This window comes from Jaculus jaculus, chromosome 1 (genome assembly GCF_020740685.1).
Source record: "Jaculus jaculus isolate mJacJac1 chromosome 1, mJacJac1.mat.Y.cur, whole genome shotgun sequence".
NCBI lineage: Eukaryota > Metazoa > Chordata > Mammalia > Rodentia > Dipodidae > Jaculus > Jaculus jaculus.
This window is the reverse complement of record NC_059102.1, coordinates 45,892,121-45,907,405: the sequence shown is the minus strand read 5'-3', so window position 1 is coordinate 45,907,405 and position 15,285 is coordinate 45,892,121.

Below are 15,285 nucleotides of genomic sequence, written 5' to 3'. Positions count from 1 at the left end.
ATTTGAGACCCTAGCCTCTATTTCTGTGTTTTCCAGCTGCCATGGTGTGAACGGTTTTCATCTGGCACACGTTCCTTACATGATACACTATGCCACCTATATGATAGCATCAAGGCCTAATAACCAGGGGCCAATGTTTCTGCAACCATGAGCCAAAATAAACTTTTATCTCATTAAGTTGATTATCTCAGGTATTTTGTCACTGTAATGTAAAACTATAAACATAACCATTTAGTTTGGATATTGACAGTTAGTAATTATTATTAGCTTGCAAATGACTTATGATACTTAGATATCTAAATGCTAAGTGCAAAAAACCAATACAGAGACACTTATTTAAATGACTTATTGAGGACGTTCTCTGAGGAGAATGTAGTTTTGGTGGAAGACTTGGTTCCAGCTCTACAGTGGAGCACTGGAAGGTCACCCCAGGTATTGATGGTTGTTCTGGGGGTAGTTGGGGGAGTAGGTGCATTGAGACATACTCTACTGCTCACAATAGATGGAAGTGATTAGGTTAGTGTCAATACACACTCACAGGGTTATTCCTGTGAGAAACCTCTTAGTGACCCACTGTTATACGGCTAATTCTCTGTGTCAATTGGCTAGGCCATGCTGCTCAAACGTTTGGTCAAGCCTCAATCTAATGTTGCTAGGTGGTGCTTTTTTGATGTCATCAGCATTTCAGTCAGTCAGTTTTGAGCAAAGCAGGTTATCCTTCATAAGTGAATGGGCCTCTTAAGCTAGTTAAAGCCCTTAAGAGAAAAGACCACATTTTCCAAGGAAGAGGTTATTCCTCTTCACTATGGGCTTCAGACCACAGACTGACAGACAGCTGCTTCTCCTTGGGAATCCAGCCTCCAGGCTGCTGCTGACAGCTTCATGAGGCAGTCCTTAAGTGATGGAGGCAAAGATGCCTCCTCCCACATTCCATTTGATCCTAACCTTAGGACCAGTCTTCATTCTCATGCTCCTGCAGGGGACGAGTTCACATCAGGGCACAGGTGGCATGAGCAAGTGGTCAGGTTTACTTCAGCAGGTAACCAAACAAAAGTGGAATGAAAGTATAGCAGCTTTGTTTTCTTCTGCAGCCCAGTCCTTCCTCTCTCTGGGCTGGTTGGCTAGTTCACCTCCAGCTGAAAGCCTTCATAATCTCTTCCTCAATGCTGATAACCTCACATTTAACCCTAACATTTAACTATAATACTTAAGGCCCTTATTTTGTGTATATAAACACACACACACACACACACACACACACACACACACACACACACACACACCCTTCTGATCCTGTTCCTGTTGGAAAACTCTGAATAACAGAGTTACCAACAGTATCAAGTACACTTCGCTTTCCCTTCTCCATTAGGCTATTTCCTCCACTCCATTATGTGTTTGTCCTTGGAGCCATTTCTTTAACAAATCACTTGCATGTGAATCTTTGTTTTAGGACATGTTTTTTGAGATTTTTAATTTAAAACAGCATAATGGTTTTAATCCACATGAAAATTTAAGAAATAGGGCTGGAGAGATGGCTTAGTGGTTAAGTGCTTGCCTGTGAAGCCTAAGGACCCCGGTTCGAGGCTTGGTTCCCCAGGTCCCATGTTAGCCAGATGCACAAGGGGGTGCACACGTCTGGAGTTTGTTTGCAGTGGCTGGAAGCCCTGGCTCGCCCATTCTCTCTCTCTCCCTCTATCTGTCTTTCTCTCTGTCTGTCACTCTCAAATAAATAAATAAAAAATGAACAAAAAATATTTAAAAAAAATTAAGAAATATTTTCTTTACGACTGTGCCAGACAGCACTTGTTGTGGCACAGAACTTCCCCCATGCTCAGTGTGCTTAAATGATAATACACAAGTCTTCAGGTAATAGAGTGATCTACACTATATGATCTACACTGAAATTGGAGGGAGGGGAAAGTGGCTGTGTTCAACATGTTTCTCTCCCTGCCTCATACTAGTAGATTAGCTTAGTCATTGTCTTTTCATGCTAATGACAAAAATAAAACAGGAAGTAGATTTTTTTTAAATTTTTATTAACATTTTCCATGAGTATAAAATATATCCCATGGTAATTCCCTCCCTCCCCACCCCCAAACTTTCCCATTTGAAGTTCCATTCTCCATCATATTACCTCCCCATTACAATCATTGTAATTACATATATACAATATCAACCTATTAAGTATCCTCCTCCCTTCCTTTCTCTACCCTTTATGTCTCCTTTTTAACTTACTGGCCTCTGCTACTAAGTATTTTCATTCTCACGCAGAAGCCCAATCATCTGTAGCTAGGATCCACATATGAGAGAGAACATGTGGCGCTTGGCTTTCTGGGCCTGGGTTACCTCACTTAGTATATTTTCCAGGTCCATCCATTTTTCTGCAAATTTCATAACTTCATTTTTCTTTACCGCTGAGTAGAACTCCATTGTATAAATGTGCCACATTTTCATTATCCACTCATATGTTGAGGGACATCTAGGCTGGTTCCATTTCCCAACTATTATAAATTGAGCAGCAATAAACATGGTTGAGCACGTACTTCTAAGGAAATGAGATGAGTCCTTTGGATATATGCCTAAGAGCGCTATAGCTGGGTCATATAGTAGATCAATCTTTAGTTGTTTTAGGAATCTCCACACTGTTTTCCACAATGGCTGGACCAGATTGCATTCCCACCAGCAGTGCAGAAGGGTTCCTTTTTTTCCACATCCCCACCAACATTTATGATCAATTGTTTTCATGATGGTGGCCAATCTGACAGGAGTGAGATGGAATCTCAATGTAGTTTTAATCTGCATTTCCCTGATGACTAGTGACGTAAAACATTTTTTTAGATGCTTATATGCCATTCGTATTTCTTCCTTTGAGAACTCTCTATTTAGCTCCATAGCCCATTTTTGATTGGCTTGTTTGATTCCTTATTATTTAACTTTTTGAGTTCTTTGTATATCCTAGATATTAATCCTCTATCAGATATATAGCTGGCGAAGATTTTTTCCCATTCTGTAGGTTGCCTCTTAGCTTTTTTCACTGTGTCCTTTACAGTGCAAAATCTTTGTAATTTCATGAGGTCCCAGTGATTAATCTGCGGTTTTATTGCCTGAGCAATTGGGGTTGTATTCAGAAAGTCTTTGCCAAGACCAATATGTTGAAGGGTTTCCCCTACTTTTTCCTCTAGCAGTTTCAGAGTTTCAGGTCTGATGTTAAGGTCTTTAATCCATTTGGACTTAATTCTTGTGCATGGCAAGAGAGAAGAATCTATTTTCATCCTTCTGCAGATATATATCCAGTTTTCAAAACACCATTTGCTGAAGAGGCTGTCTCTTCTCCAATGAGTATTTTTGGCATTATTATTGAATATCAGGTGGCTATAGCTACTTGGGCTTACATCTGGTTCTTCTATTCTGTTCCACTGATCTACATGTCTGTTTTTATGCCAGTACCATGCTGTTTTTGTTACTATGGCTCTGTAGTATAGGTTAAAATCAGGTATGGTGATACCACCAGCCTCATTTTTATTGCTCAGTATTATTTTAGATATTCGAGGATTTTTGTGATTCCAAATGAATTTTTGGATTGTTTTTTCTATTTCCATGAAGAAAGCCTTTGGAATTTTGATAGGGATTGCATTAAATGTGTAGATTGCTTTAGGTAAGTTTGCCATTTTCTGAATATTGATTCTTCCAATCCAGGAACAAGGGATGTTTCTCCACTTTCTAGTGTCTTCTGCAATTTCTCACTTGAGTGTTTTAAAGTTCTCATTGTAGAGATTCTTTACTTGCTTGGTTAGGTTTATTCCAAGGTACTTTATTTATTTATTTATTTTTTGATGCAATTGTGAATGGGAGTGATTTTCTGATTTCATCCTCTGTGTGTTTGTTGTTAGTATATATGAAGGCTACTGATTTCTGTGTATTTATTTTGTATCCTGCTACATTGCTGTAGGTTTTGATCAGCTCTAACAGTTTGCTGGTAGAGTCTTTAGGGTCCTTTATGTATAGAATCATGTCATCTGCAAATAATGATAACTTGATCTCTTCCTTTCCAATTTGTATCCCTTTTATGTGTGTCTCTTGCCTTATTGCTATGGCTAAGACTTCCAAAACTATATTAAATAAAAGTGGGGACAGTGGACACCCTTGTCTTGTTCCTGATTTTAGTGGAAAAGCTTCCAGTTTTTCCCCATTTAGTAATATGTTGGCTGTAGGCTTGTCATAAATAGCCTTTATTATATTGAGATATGTCCCTTCTATTCCCAGTCTCTATAGGACTTTTATCATGAAGGGATGTTGGATTTTGTCAAATGCTTTCTCTGCGTCTAATGAGATGATCATGTGATTTTTGTCCTTCAACCCGTTTATGTAATGTATTACATTTATAGATTTGCGTATGTTGAACAATCCCTGCATCTCTGGGATAAAGCCTACTTGGTCAGGGTGAATGATCTTTTTTTTAATTTTTTTAAATTTTTATTTATTTATTTATTTGAGAGCGACAGACACAGAGAGAAAGACAGGTAGAGGGAGAGAGAGAGAATGGGCGCGCCAGGGCTTCCAGCCTCTGCAAACGAACTCCAGATGCGTGCGCCCCCTTGTGCATGTGGCTAATGTGGGACCTGGGGAACCGAGCCTCGAACCGGGGTCCTTAGGCTTCGCAGGCAAGCGCTTAACCGCTAAGCCATCTCTTCAGCCCCTGAATGATCTTTTTGATATACTCTTGTATTCTGTTTGCCAATATTTTGTTGAGAATTTTTGCATCTATGTTCATGAGGGAGATTGGTCTGTAATTTTCTTTTTTTGTTCTATCTTTGCCTGGTTTTGGTATCAGGGTGATGCTGGCCTCATAGAAGGAGTTTGGTAGAATTCCTTCTTTTTCTATTTCCTGAAAAAGCTTAAGAAGCAATGGTGTTAGCTCTTCCTTAAAAGTCTGGTAAAATTCAGCAGTGAATCCATCTGGGCCTGGGCTTTTTTTAGTTGGGAGATTATTGATAACTGTTCGGATCTCCATGTTTGTTATAGGTCTATTTAAGTGATTAATCTCATTTTGATTTAATTTAGGTAGGTCATATAGATCAAGGAAATCATCCATTTCTTTCAGATTTTCATACTTTGTGGAGTATATGCTTTTATAGTATGTCCCTATGATTTTTTGAATTTCTCTGGAATCTGTTGTGATGTTACCTTGTTCATCTCTGATTTTATTAGTGTCTCTTCTCTTTCTTTTGGTCAGATTTGCTAAGGGTTTATCAATCTTGTTTATCCTTTCAAAGAACCAACTCTTTGTTTCATTAATTCTTTGGATTGTTCTTTTTGTTTCTATTTCATTAATTTCTGCCCTAGTCTTTATTATTTCTTCCCACCTACTGATTTTTGGTTTGCCTTGTTCTTCTTTTTCCAAGGCTTTAAGGCGAAGCATTAGGTCGTTTACTTGCGACCTTTCTAATTTCTTAATATAGGCACTTAAGGCTATAAATTTACCTCTTAGAACTGCCTTCATTGTGTCCCAGAGATTTTGGTATGTTGTGTTCTCATTATCATTTGACTCTATAAATTTTTTGATTTCTTTCTTGATTTCTTCATTGACCCATTCATCATTTAGTAGTGTATTGTTTAGTTTCCATGATTTTGTGTATGCTCTATAGCCTTTCTTGCTACTGATTTGTAGTTTAATTCCATTGTGGTCAGATAGAATGCAAGGAATTATTTCAATTTTCCTGAATTTGTTAAGATTTGCTTTGTGTCCTAATATATGGTCTATTTTAGAGAATGTTCCATGTGCTGCTGAAAAGAATGTATATTCTGCAGCCTTTGGATGAAATGTCCTGTATATATCTGTTAAGTCCATTCCTTCTATGACCTCATTTAGTCCAGATGCCTCTCTGTTTATTTTTTCCCAGGATGACCTGTCAATTGATGAGAGTGGGGTGTTAAAGTCACCCACCACCACTGTGTTTGGTGTTATCTGTGACCTTAGTTCTAATAGTGTTTGTTTGACGAATTTGGGAGCCCCCATGTTAGGTGCATATATGTTTACGATTGTAATGTCCTCCTGTTGGAGTGTGCCCTTAATCAATATAAGGTGACCTTCCTTATCTTTCTTGACTAATGTTGGACTAAAATCTACCCTGTCCTATATTAGGATAGCAACCCCTGCTTGTTTTCTAGGCCCATTTGCTTGAAACACCGTCTTCCAACCTTTCACCCTAAGATGATGTCTATCCTTTGTAGAAAGGTGATTTTCTTGGAGACAACAAATTGTAGGATCCTACTTTTTAACTCAGTCTGCGAATCTATGTCTTTTCATTGGGGCATTGAGGCCGTTGATATTAAGAGATATTATTGAAAGGTGTGTATTTACGTTTGCCATTTTTTTTTTTTTATGGTTCTGGTTCTACCTGTGCTCTCTTCTGTTAACTAGTATTTGAGTATTGCTTGTTTTTTCTAGAATCCTTATATGTGTGCTTTTCCATTTCTTCAGCATGGAGGATTCTATCAAGTATTTTCTGTGGAGCTGGTTTTGTCTTCAAATACTCCTTTAACCTGCTTTTGTCATGGAACGTCCTTATTTCTCCGTCTATTTGAATGGATAACTTTGCAGGATAAAGTAACCTTGGTTGACAGTTGTTATCTTTCAGAACTTGGAATATATCACCCCAAACCCTTCTGGCTTTAAAAGTTTGTGTTGAATAATCTGCTGTAATCCTGATGGGCTTACTTTTGTAGGTAACTTGATTTTTCTCTCTAACTGCTTTCAATATTTTTTCTTTGGTGTGTGTGTTTGGAAGTTTGATAATAATATGGTGAGAAGAGGTTCTTTCCAGGTTTTGTCTGGCTGGGGTTCTAAAGGCTTCCTGTATCTGTACTGGCACCTCTTTCCCAATTTGGGGGAAATTTTCTTCTATGATTTTGTTGAAGACACCTACTGTGCCTTTTGAGTGAAATTCTTCTCCTTCTACTATGCCTTGAATTCTAATATTTGATCTTTTCATAGTGTCCCAAATATCTTGAAATTCCCACTCATACTTTTCTATAAGTTTGTCTTTCTCTTTGTTGGCCTGTATTAGATCTGCCACCTGGTCTTCTAGCTTAGATATTGTGTCCTCTCCTTCATCCATTCTACTGGTGAGATTTTCTACAGAGTTTTTTATTTCATTAACTGTGTTCTTCATTGCTAGTAATTCTGACTGGTTTTTCTTTATTATTTCTATTTCCTTATTTATGTCTTGTATTGCCTTCTTTATTTCATGAAATTGGTGTCCTGCATCTTCTTTGATTCCTTTGATTTCCTCTTTGACTCCTTTGATTTGTTCTCTGACTTCTTTGAACATATTTACAATCATTCTTTTGAAATCTTTTTCAGGCATTTCCTCTAACTCGTTCTCACTGGAGGTCATTTCTGATGCATTAATACTTTTAGGTGGATTTATATCGTCTTGCTTTTTAGTGTTTCTTGTGTTATAATGTATATATTTTTGCATCTTGGATTAAGTTAATGCTTGGATTTTCTAGCTAGCTGGGTATTCTTAGCTGTATCAATTGATATGATGTTATATATTTTCAGGGTAGGAGCTTAAGGTGTTAGATGCGGCTCTTAAGACTCTGAGAGTATCTACAAAGGTGCTCCTAGGGGTTGAGTTTCCCTGCTATGGGAGTATTTAAGTAGGCTGAGTGGAATAAAACCCAGGTAGATTCTAAAAGTTAACTAAACACTGTACCCATTCAGTCAAAAACAGCCCCAAGTATTTATGCCAGAGTAGTTATTATAACAACCAGATCCTCTATCAACATAGAGGTTAAGATTTCTGGTCTGTTGAGGGATCCCAGTCAGCTTGTGACCAAGTGAGACCCTTCCCTGGTGCAAACCCAGTTACCTTGGATGAATTTGTTCTCAGTCAAGTTGCTGCCTGGGTCGTCGGGCTGCTGTTCTGATTTCTGGAGCTGGGCACTGGCTTTTCCGGTGGGGCAAACCAAGCCTGGAAACTGTGGCCCTGCAGATCAGCACCCCCACTGCTGGAACTGCTGCTTCGAAAGCTGCCTGTGCTGGGTCTGTCAGCAGCTCAAGCTGCTGCTACTGAGCCCACTGCTGCTGTTGCCTCTGTTGCTGCTGCTGCTGTAGCTGCCACTTCTGGAGCCACTGCTGTTGCTGAAGCTGCTGCTGCTGGGTCTGCTGTTGTTGCCACTCCTGGGTCTGCTGCTGCTGGGTCTGCCGCTGCTGCCGCTCCTGAGTCTGCTGCTGCTGGGGCCGCTGGTACCGGTTCCGGAGCTGCTGATGTTGCTGCCGAACTCTGCTCCTGCTTGGGTCCCGCTGTGGGCTCAAGTTGGCGTGGCCAGGTCCCAGGACAGTGCTCTGTTTGCTGGAGCTGGGCTCAGGCAGTGGGGGAGGGGAGGCAGCTGCAGCTGCTCTGGTTCTCTCGCTGTTCCACGTGTTCTTCTACCTCGTGTTCTGCTCCTCCGTTTCTCACTGCGCTCTCCCTTCACATTTCCTGAGTTGTGGAGCGCACTGGTGTGAGTGGAAAATCCCCGCACCTGGCTTTTCCTGCGGCTCGAACTGAGCCTGGTGGCTTTCTGGTGCGCTGCCGCCACCACGGTTGGTGGAGCTGCTGGGGTGCTTTTGCCGGCCTGTGCAGGCTCTGGATACTCTGGAACTCTTCTACTTCTCTGCTGCCACTTCAATTTCCTATACACCTCACTTTTTAGTAAAAGTGTGTATTTTGCTGAGTTTTTTTGGTCTTTTTTCCCTCCAGGCTGCTTTGGTGTGGTACTTACTCCGCCATCTTAACCGGAAGTCCAGCAAGTAGATTTTTTTTTTTAAAAAAGAATTTGGTAAGGTTTGCTGAGGCTGCTCAGAACTGGCATAACTCTTGTACACCTCATTCTTTAGCCATAACAAGACATATAGACAACTTCGAAGAGGAACTTTAAAAAAATTACAATGGTAAAAGCTAATCAAAAGGAGAGGTGACTTGGAGATCATTATTGTCAAAAAACACAATAACTAATACATCTACTTTGTGTAATATGTGATGCTGGTATCCACATGTAGGAGCTACAAAAAAGTATATCAGCTCATCACAGTGAGTAGCTCCCGTCTCTGGATACTGTGCCCTATGTACCTCAGGTCTAAGTGAGGCTTCTCTGTGTTGAGAGATCTGTGAGCCCAAAGCACGCAAGTGTTCTGCCCTCTAACAAACAGCACATAATGCTGTGAGTGTGCAGTAAATGTAGCCCTTCCACAAGGGAAGGATGGCAGGTGCACAGATGTTATTCGCATGCTAGAGTTTTGAAAACTCTCAGGGTAAGTGTGGTCGAGTTCTCTCACTCTAGTATGTTTGAGGGAAGGAAGGACTGTATGAGAGTCCTCTAGAGGAATTGAATGGATAGAACACACAAAAACAGCAGAGATTCTTTAGACTTTCTTGCAAGATAGGGCCTGTATAGTCCAAGAATGAACTATCCACACAGAGAGGCCAAGAACCCAATAAATACTCAGCCCAAAAACTGAATGCCTCAGCAGCCCCAATCTGGTGCTGAAGACTGGAAAACTGTAGTCTTTAGTCCATGTCAAAAGGCCAAAGAAGCTACAGTCCGAGGTCAGCAGATAGACCATAACAAAAATGGAAAGATGGGAAAGTAAAGACAAGAAGTGAAAGTAGAGAGGAAAGCAGTCCTGATTTTTTTCTTATGCTTTTTCATCTCTGGACCACCCATTGGGAGACATCCCCCACTCTGTGGTAGGGACTACCCCTTAGTTAGTTATATCTGAATATGCCCTCACAGACTCACCCCAAAGCACATAACTTCATTGATTTTTGATCCCATCAAATTGCTTATCAAGATTACAGGGGCATTACTAGATTAATGGGCTCCTATTCTATTATCATGTCTCTTAGTTCATTGTTTGTTATTCGTCTTAGCCTCTTCCTCCAATATACAATTTTACAAACTTGTCTGCTTCCAAAAATGAAATTGTGTGCTGGAAAGATGGCTTAGCAGTTCAGGCACTTGCCTACGAAGCTCAAGGACCCAGGTTTGATTTCCCCAGTACCTATGTAAGCCAGATGCACAAGGTGGCATATGCATCTGGGGTTTTTTTTTTATAGTGGCTAGAGGCCCTGCACACCCACATTCTCTCTCCTTTTCTCTGTAGTACATAAATAAAAATAAAATAAAATTGTTATAAGTGATTAAAGTACTTGCCTCTTCATATCTGGAGTAGGTCTTTTCAGAACTTAGCAGGGATAGTCTCTCTGAGTTCATGCTAGTAGCTCATGCTGACATAGCTCCTGGTATATTTGTAGGTCTTCTGTATATTAGGTTTGAAGTCACTCTGTGTGTCAAAGGTCATAACCAACAATTCTTACTTTCTTTCTCAGGGTTAGGTTTTTCTCTGTTGATTTAATTATTCCTATTTTGGGAGTAGCTGTTTGCTGTGGACCCAGCCTCCTCAGCCACACAGGAGCCCTTCTGTGCTGTTGCTGAGGTACCCATTCTTTTCAGACATTTTAACAAGGGATGTGCAGTCAAGCTCTTCACTTCATCTTCACCTTGACAGTGATACCCTTGGTCTTTGCTGCCAGGATTTATCTTAATTTAAGAATCTTTTTTTTTCTGCCTAGAAAATGTGACTATGTTATTTATTTTTCAGACTAGTAAGTAATTGCATTTCTGGGCTGTGCCCCCTCTAAGTTGTGTTTACAAATTTATTAGTTCTTGCTTGAGTTCATCTTTCTCTTACAACACCTGATCATCAAGAGCTAAACACAAAGAAGCACCTGATAATTCCAACGTCCTCTCTAGAGACATACTTGGATATGCTTCAAAGATGCATTTTCTGTCTTCCTACTTACTGCTGGTGGTTCATGGTGTATTATATCTACATACTACAAGTGTCCTTGTCTCTGGTTCCCTATAAGCTTTCTAACTGTTTTTCTGGCTTTAAAAAGTGATTTCTTCTCATTGCCCAATCTCTATGCAGATCCAAATCTAAAGCCAGTAATGTAATTCTCAGCATTAAGTTTTATATTTACTAATGATTGTTACCATAAACTACCCTTGAACTCAATGATTTTAAATAGTAATCATTTATTGTATTGTCTCTGGTCCACATGGCAAGTGGAATGTAATAGAGAAAGGGATGTGGAGTTGCCATGAATTCAATCTAGCCCAAAGATTAAGCCCTTCTACTTTGGAATTAAGGCAAAACCCCCTTTTATTTGTCTGTAGAATATTGGTATTATGTTCTCCTCACACATTTAAAAAGTTGCTTTGATAAAGGTGTACAACTTTCTAAAAAAAAAAAAATTCAAAGAAATGTTTTTAAGTCTGCAAAAGTCAGTAAATTAAGAGCACCATGACTTAAAAATTGCAAATCTAAGCTTTAAACAACTAAGATTTCTACAAGCTCTTACTTCAAAGGGTAGACAACTGAGCAGGGAAGCTTGATGGAGGGAAAAAAAAATCTCTTTATTGGCAAAGTCACTCTAAGAACCAACACATTTTCTTTCTTCTAAGGCTCGTGGAGGAGATATGTGGAGCTTTGAACTCAATTGAAGTAAAATCTTTGGAGAAATCACTCAGCGAGACAGGGCTAAGAATGTGCAAGGTGGACAAGGTAAGAAAATCTACAGACTGACGGAGCCTTAAGACCTGGGAACTCTCGTGCTGTGAGCCAGGGAAGGCAGAGTGGAGGGTCTATCCTTCTGTGCTTTGTGAAAAAGAAAGGAAAGGTTGAGGCTCCCGATAGTAAGAAAGGTCACAAGTATAACTTGATATCTAGATTTAAAAATCTCACTCTGCATATTAACTTCGTAACCATATATTGTTATTGGCTGACATTTGTAAACCTTTGCATGCTTCTGCCAGAATGTTACTAGAATAACAACTATGCTTCAATGTTGGTAATTGGGTGAATTAGTCAGGAAAGGCTAATTGCTGCAGTAAAATTTCACCATGCTCAGTAGTTTGACATAATAAATGTTTAATTTCTGAGTCATGGAATGGGGGATACTGCTCCCGAAGTTCACTCGAGAATCTGAGCTCCTTCCATCTTGCAGCTATCCCCTGTTATAGTGCTTCATTGTTTTTCTTCCACTTCGTTTGCTTGTTTAGAGTTTAACTCTAGTCCAGACTGACCTGGAGCTCATTATGTAGCCCATGCTATCCTCACAAAATCATGGTGATCCTCCAACCTCAGCCTCCCACATTTAGGGATTAGAGGCTTGAGCCACCATGCTAGATATGTCCTTGTAGTTTGGTAGATGATGGAAAAGAGTGTGGTGGTTTCAAAACTACCACATGGTATAATGGTCTCTTGTACTTGAGGGGGTGGAATCTTATGTTATATTCTGTGAATGTGGATGGACCTAGGGACCTACTGCTAATGGAAAAAACGGGAAATATGATCTTCTGAGACTAAATCTTGAAGGCCTTCTGATTGTTTCTCTTTCTCAAGTTTCTTACTTTGGGGGACGCCCTCTGACTTTCACAAGGATGCTAAAGGCAGCTATGCAGAACCATACAGAGATACGATCTGGGGTGGAGAGATGCATTTACAACTACCAGCAAGGAAGCAAGGACTTTTACCAACAGCCATGCCAGTGACTTCCTCCGAAGTGGCTGCCTCAGTCAAGCCTTTAGGTTACTGCAGCTTAAGTGCACAGTCAGATGCAACTTCACAACGGACTTGGCCAAACCATGTAGGAAAGCCTGCTTGATTCCTGACTTTAAGAAATTGTGTAAGCCAACACATGTGCGCTGCTTTACTGTTGGATTTTAGGGTGCTTTGCTTTGTCATAAGTAACTAATGTGTGTTAACCAGCTCTCCATCACTGTAACAATACTTGAGATAATTACAGGTTCAATTAGCAGTCTTCCACATTTCAGTCTGTGGTTGATTGGTGCCGTGGATTTGGATCTGTGGAAAGGCAGCAGCACATCATGGTGGGAGTGTGGATCAGAGCAAATCCCCACCTCATGGCCGGGATGCAAACAGAAAGAGAATAGGAAGGTATGGCAATCCCCTTTCAGAGCACACCTTCTATTGTCCTAAGGACTTCCCACTCTTCCCTATCAGCCAAAGGTCCCATCACCTCCCCAAAGCACCATCCTAGTGACCACTTCTTTAACACATGGGGCTCTGGGGATCATTCAGGATCCATACTATAAGTGTGATGGGTAAGGTTGCCCAAGTTCTACAAAGGTGACATCAGACAAAGAGGCTTGGCAAGATGCGCAAAGACACCATCATCTCTGCAAGCCACAGATGAAGCTCTTTCCCCTAAATCTGCATGTCTTCATGGTTTTACAACTCACCTGTAAGCAGGGTCAGTGGGATGATGAAGAGAGCGGCTGAGCCCCTTATTTATCATCATACCCTTAGTGCCAAGTACAGCATGATGCTTGCACAAGGTGTTGGCACAATATGTTGCTTATTGAAGGCACAGTCTAACAGACGATAGATGGATTTGTTTGCTTCATTCCCAGGTTCAAGGAGCTCAGTCCAAGATGTGCCACCTCACCACCATCCTCTCCCATGGGCGCTGCTCTGGAGTTCACAGACTGCTTTCTCACAGTGTATGTCATGCTGGCGCCCCACCAGGACATGGCCTCTGCCTGTGGCTGGAGCAGGGGGAGGCACCCCTATTAAAGGACTTTGTCCAGTGCTAGATTGATCAAATCTAACAAATTCAGAGTGCTCAGAGGAGAACAATAAAAATTGATTAAACAGGCCTTCGAAAGAAAGTTTGGGAGAACTGGTATTCTTTCATCTAGAGGTACCAACTGGGGAGTTAACAGATTTTCAAGACACTAATCGATATGACAAAAATGTTTGTGGTTAGCGGTGCATTATGTCCACGGAGGACAGGAACCAGGAAATTTGGTGACTTTCCTCTTTGACATGAGCAAGCAGCTTCTCTCCTTCTCTGCCTGTGGGATGGCAACAGTGTGCTGTTCCCATGCAGATTCTTTTTGGTCACAAGGACATCTTCTCAGGAGTGTGGTGGCTCTCAGGTACCATGAGACCATGAGGTGAGGCAGAGAAAGGGTATTTTTTAATTAAGTGAAAGGTTAGGGTATATTTTTCCCGTGACTTCTCAGTTTGGAAGGACACCAGGAACTCAATCCACCAGAGGCCTCTTAAACATGACAAAGACGCTACGCCTGCCTTCTTTGTCACCCCCCAAACTTCTCAGACCCAACTCTTACGTATCTGATGAATTCCAGAAAAGGCAAATAAACATTTCCCTCTTGCTCAATCACCCCATGAAATGTTAGGAGAGCAGGTTTACTAGATTAAATTGACATCAGTAATCATAAAGAATTAACTCATTTTTCAAAGCAGTGCATTATTTCCCCCTCCCCCAGCCTCCTTGTTGCTCACGCACATGTGCACGCTTCTGCCGTTTGTCTGACCTCATGGATTGAGCTGCTAAGGGTCACAGCCTCATGGATGGAGTAGCTGCCGGATTCTATATCTGTTGTTGGATTGCCCTGCCTCTATCTTGTGAGCTAATCCAACAAATTCTCTCTTTTTTTTTTATTATTTATTTATTTATTTGAGAGAGAAACAGGAAGAGAGAGAGAGAGAGACTGAGAGACAGACTGAGAGCAGATGACCACACCGGGGCCTCTAGCCAATGAAAACAGACTCCAGACGCATCTTGTGCATCTGGCTTACATGGGTACTGGGTGTAAGGGTTAATAAGTCTGGGGTCCCAGCAATCATTAGAGTCACAGAAATTGTTGAGACATGCTGTCCCTGGAACAGGCTTTCATACAGAGGAAATTCTTTTGGGTTGTAAATAACTTCTCAAATCACAGCCTGATAAGGTCACTGAGGGCACAGGAACCATGCAAAACTGGAGTCCTACCTGGGAAACCAAGTAGACAAAGGAAATGGCTCTGGTACTTCCCTTTCCCTCTCCCTTCCTCCATTCTCTGTCTTGCTTGTTCCTTTAAATGTCCAGCTGATCTGCATCTGAGCTTGGTAACCTCAGATCTGCAGAATGGGGCTTGCTGTCCTTCACTGTTCACTTTTTCTCCAATAAAGAACACCCTCTCTGTCTCTATTTCCACGTCACTCTACGCAATCCTGAATTCTAACATCTGGAGCTGTTATCTGGTTCCCCCTTTCCCTCTTTATTGCTGTTTTCACTAAACTCAGTTTCCATTCTTTTGCTCCCCCTTTCACCCTTTTCCTATTCCCCTCCACTTCCAGCACACATGTCTCTTGCCACTTGATCCTACCATCCACCCAACACCTCACCAAATGCCCTTAAGGTA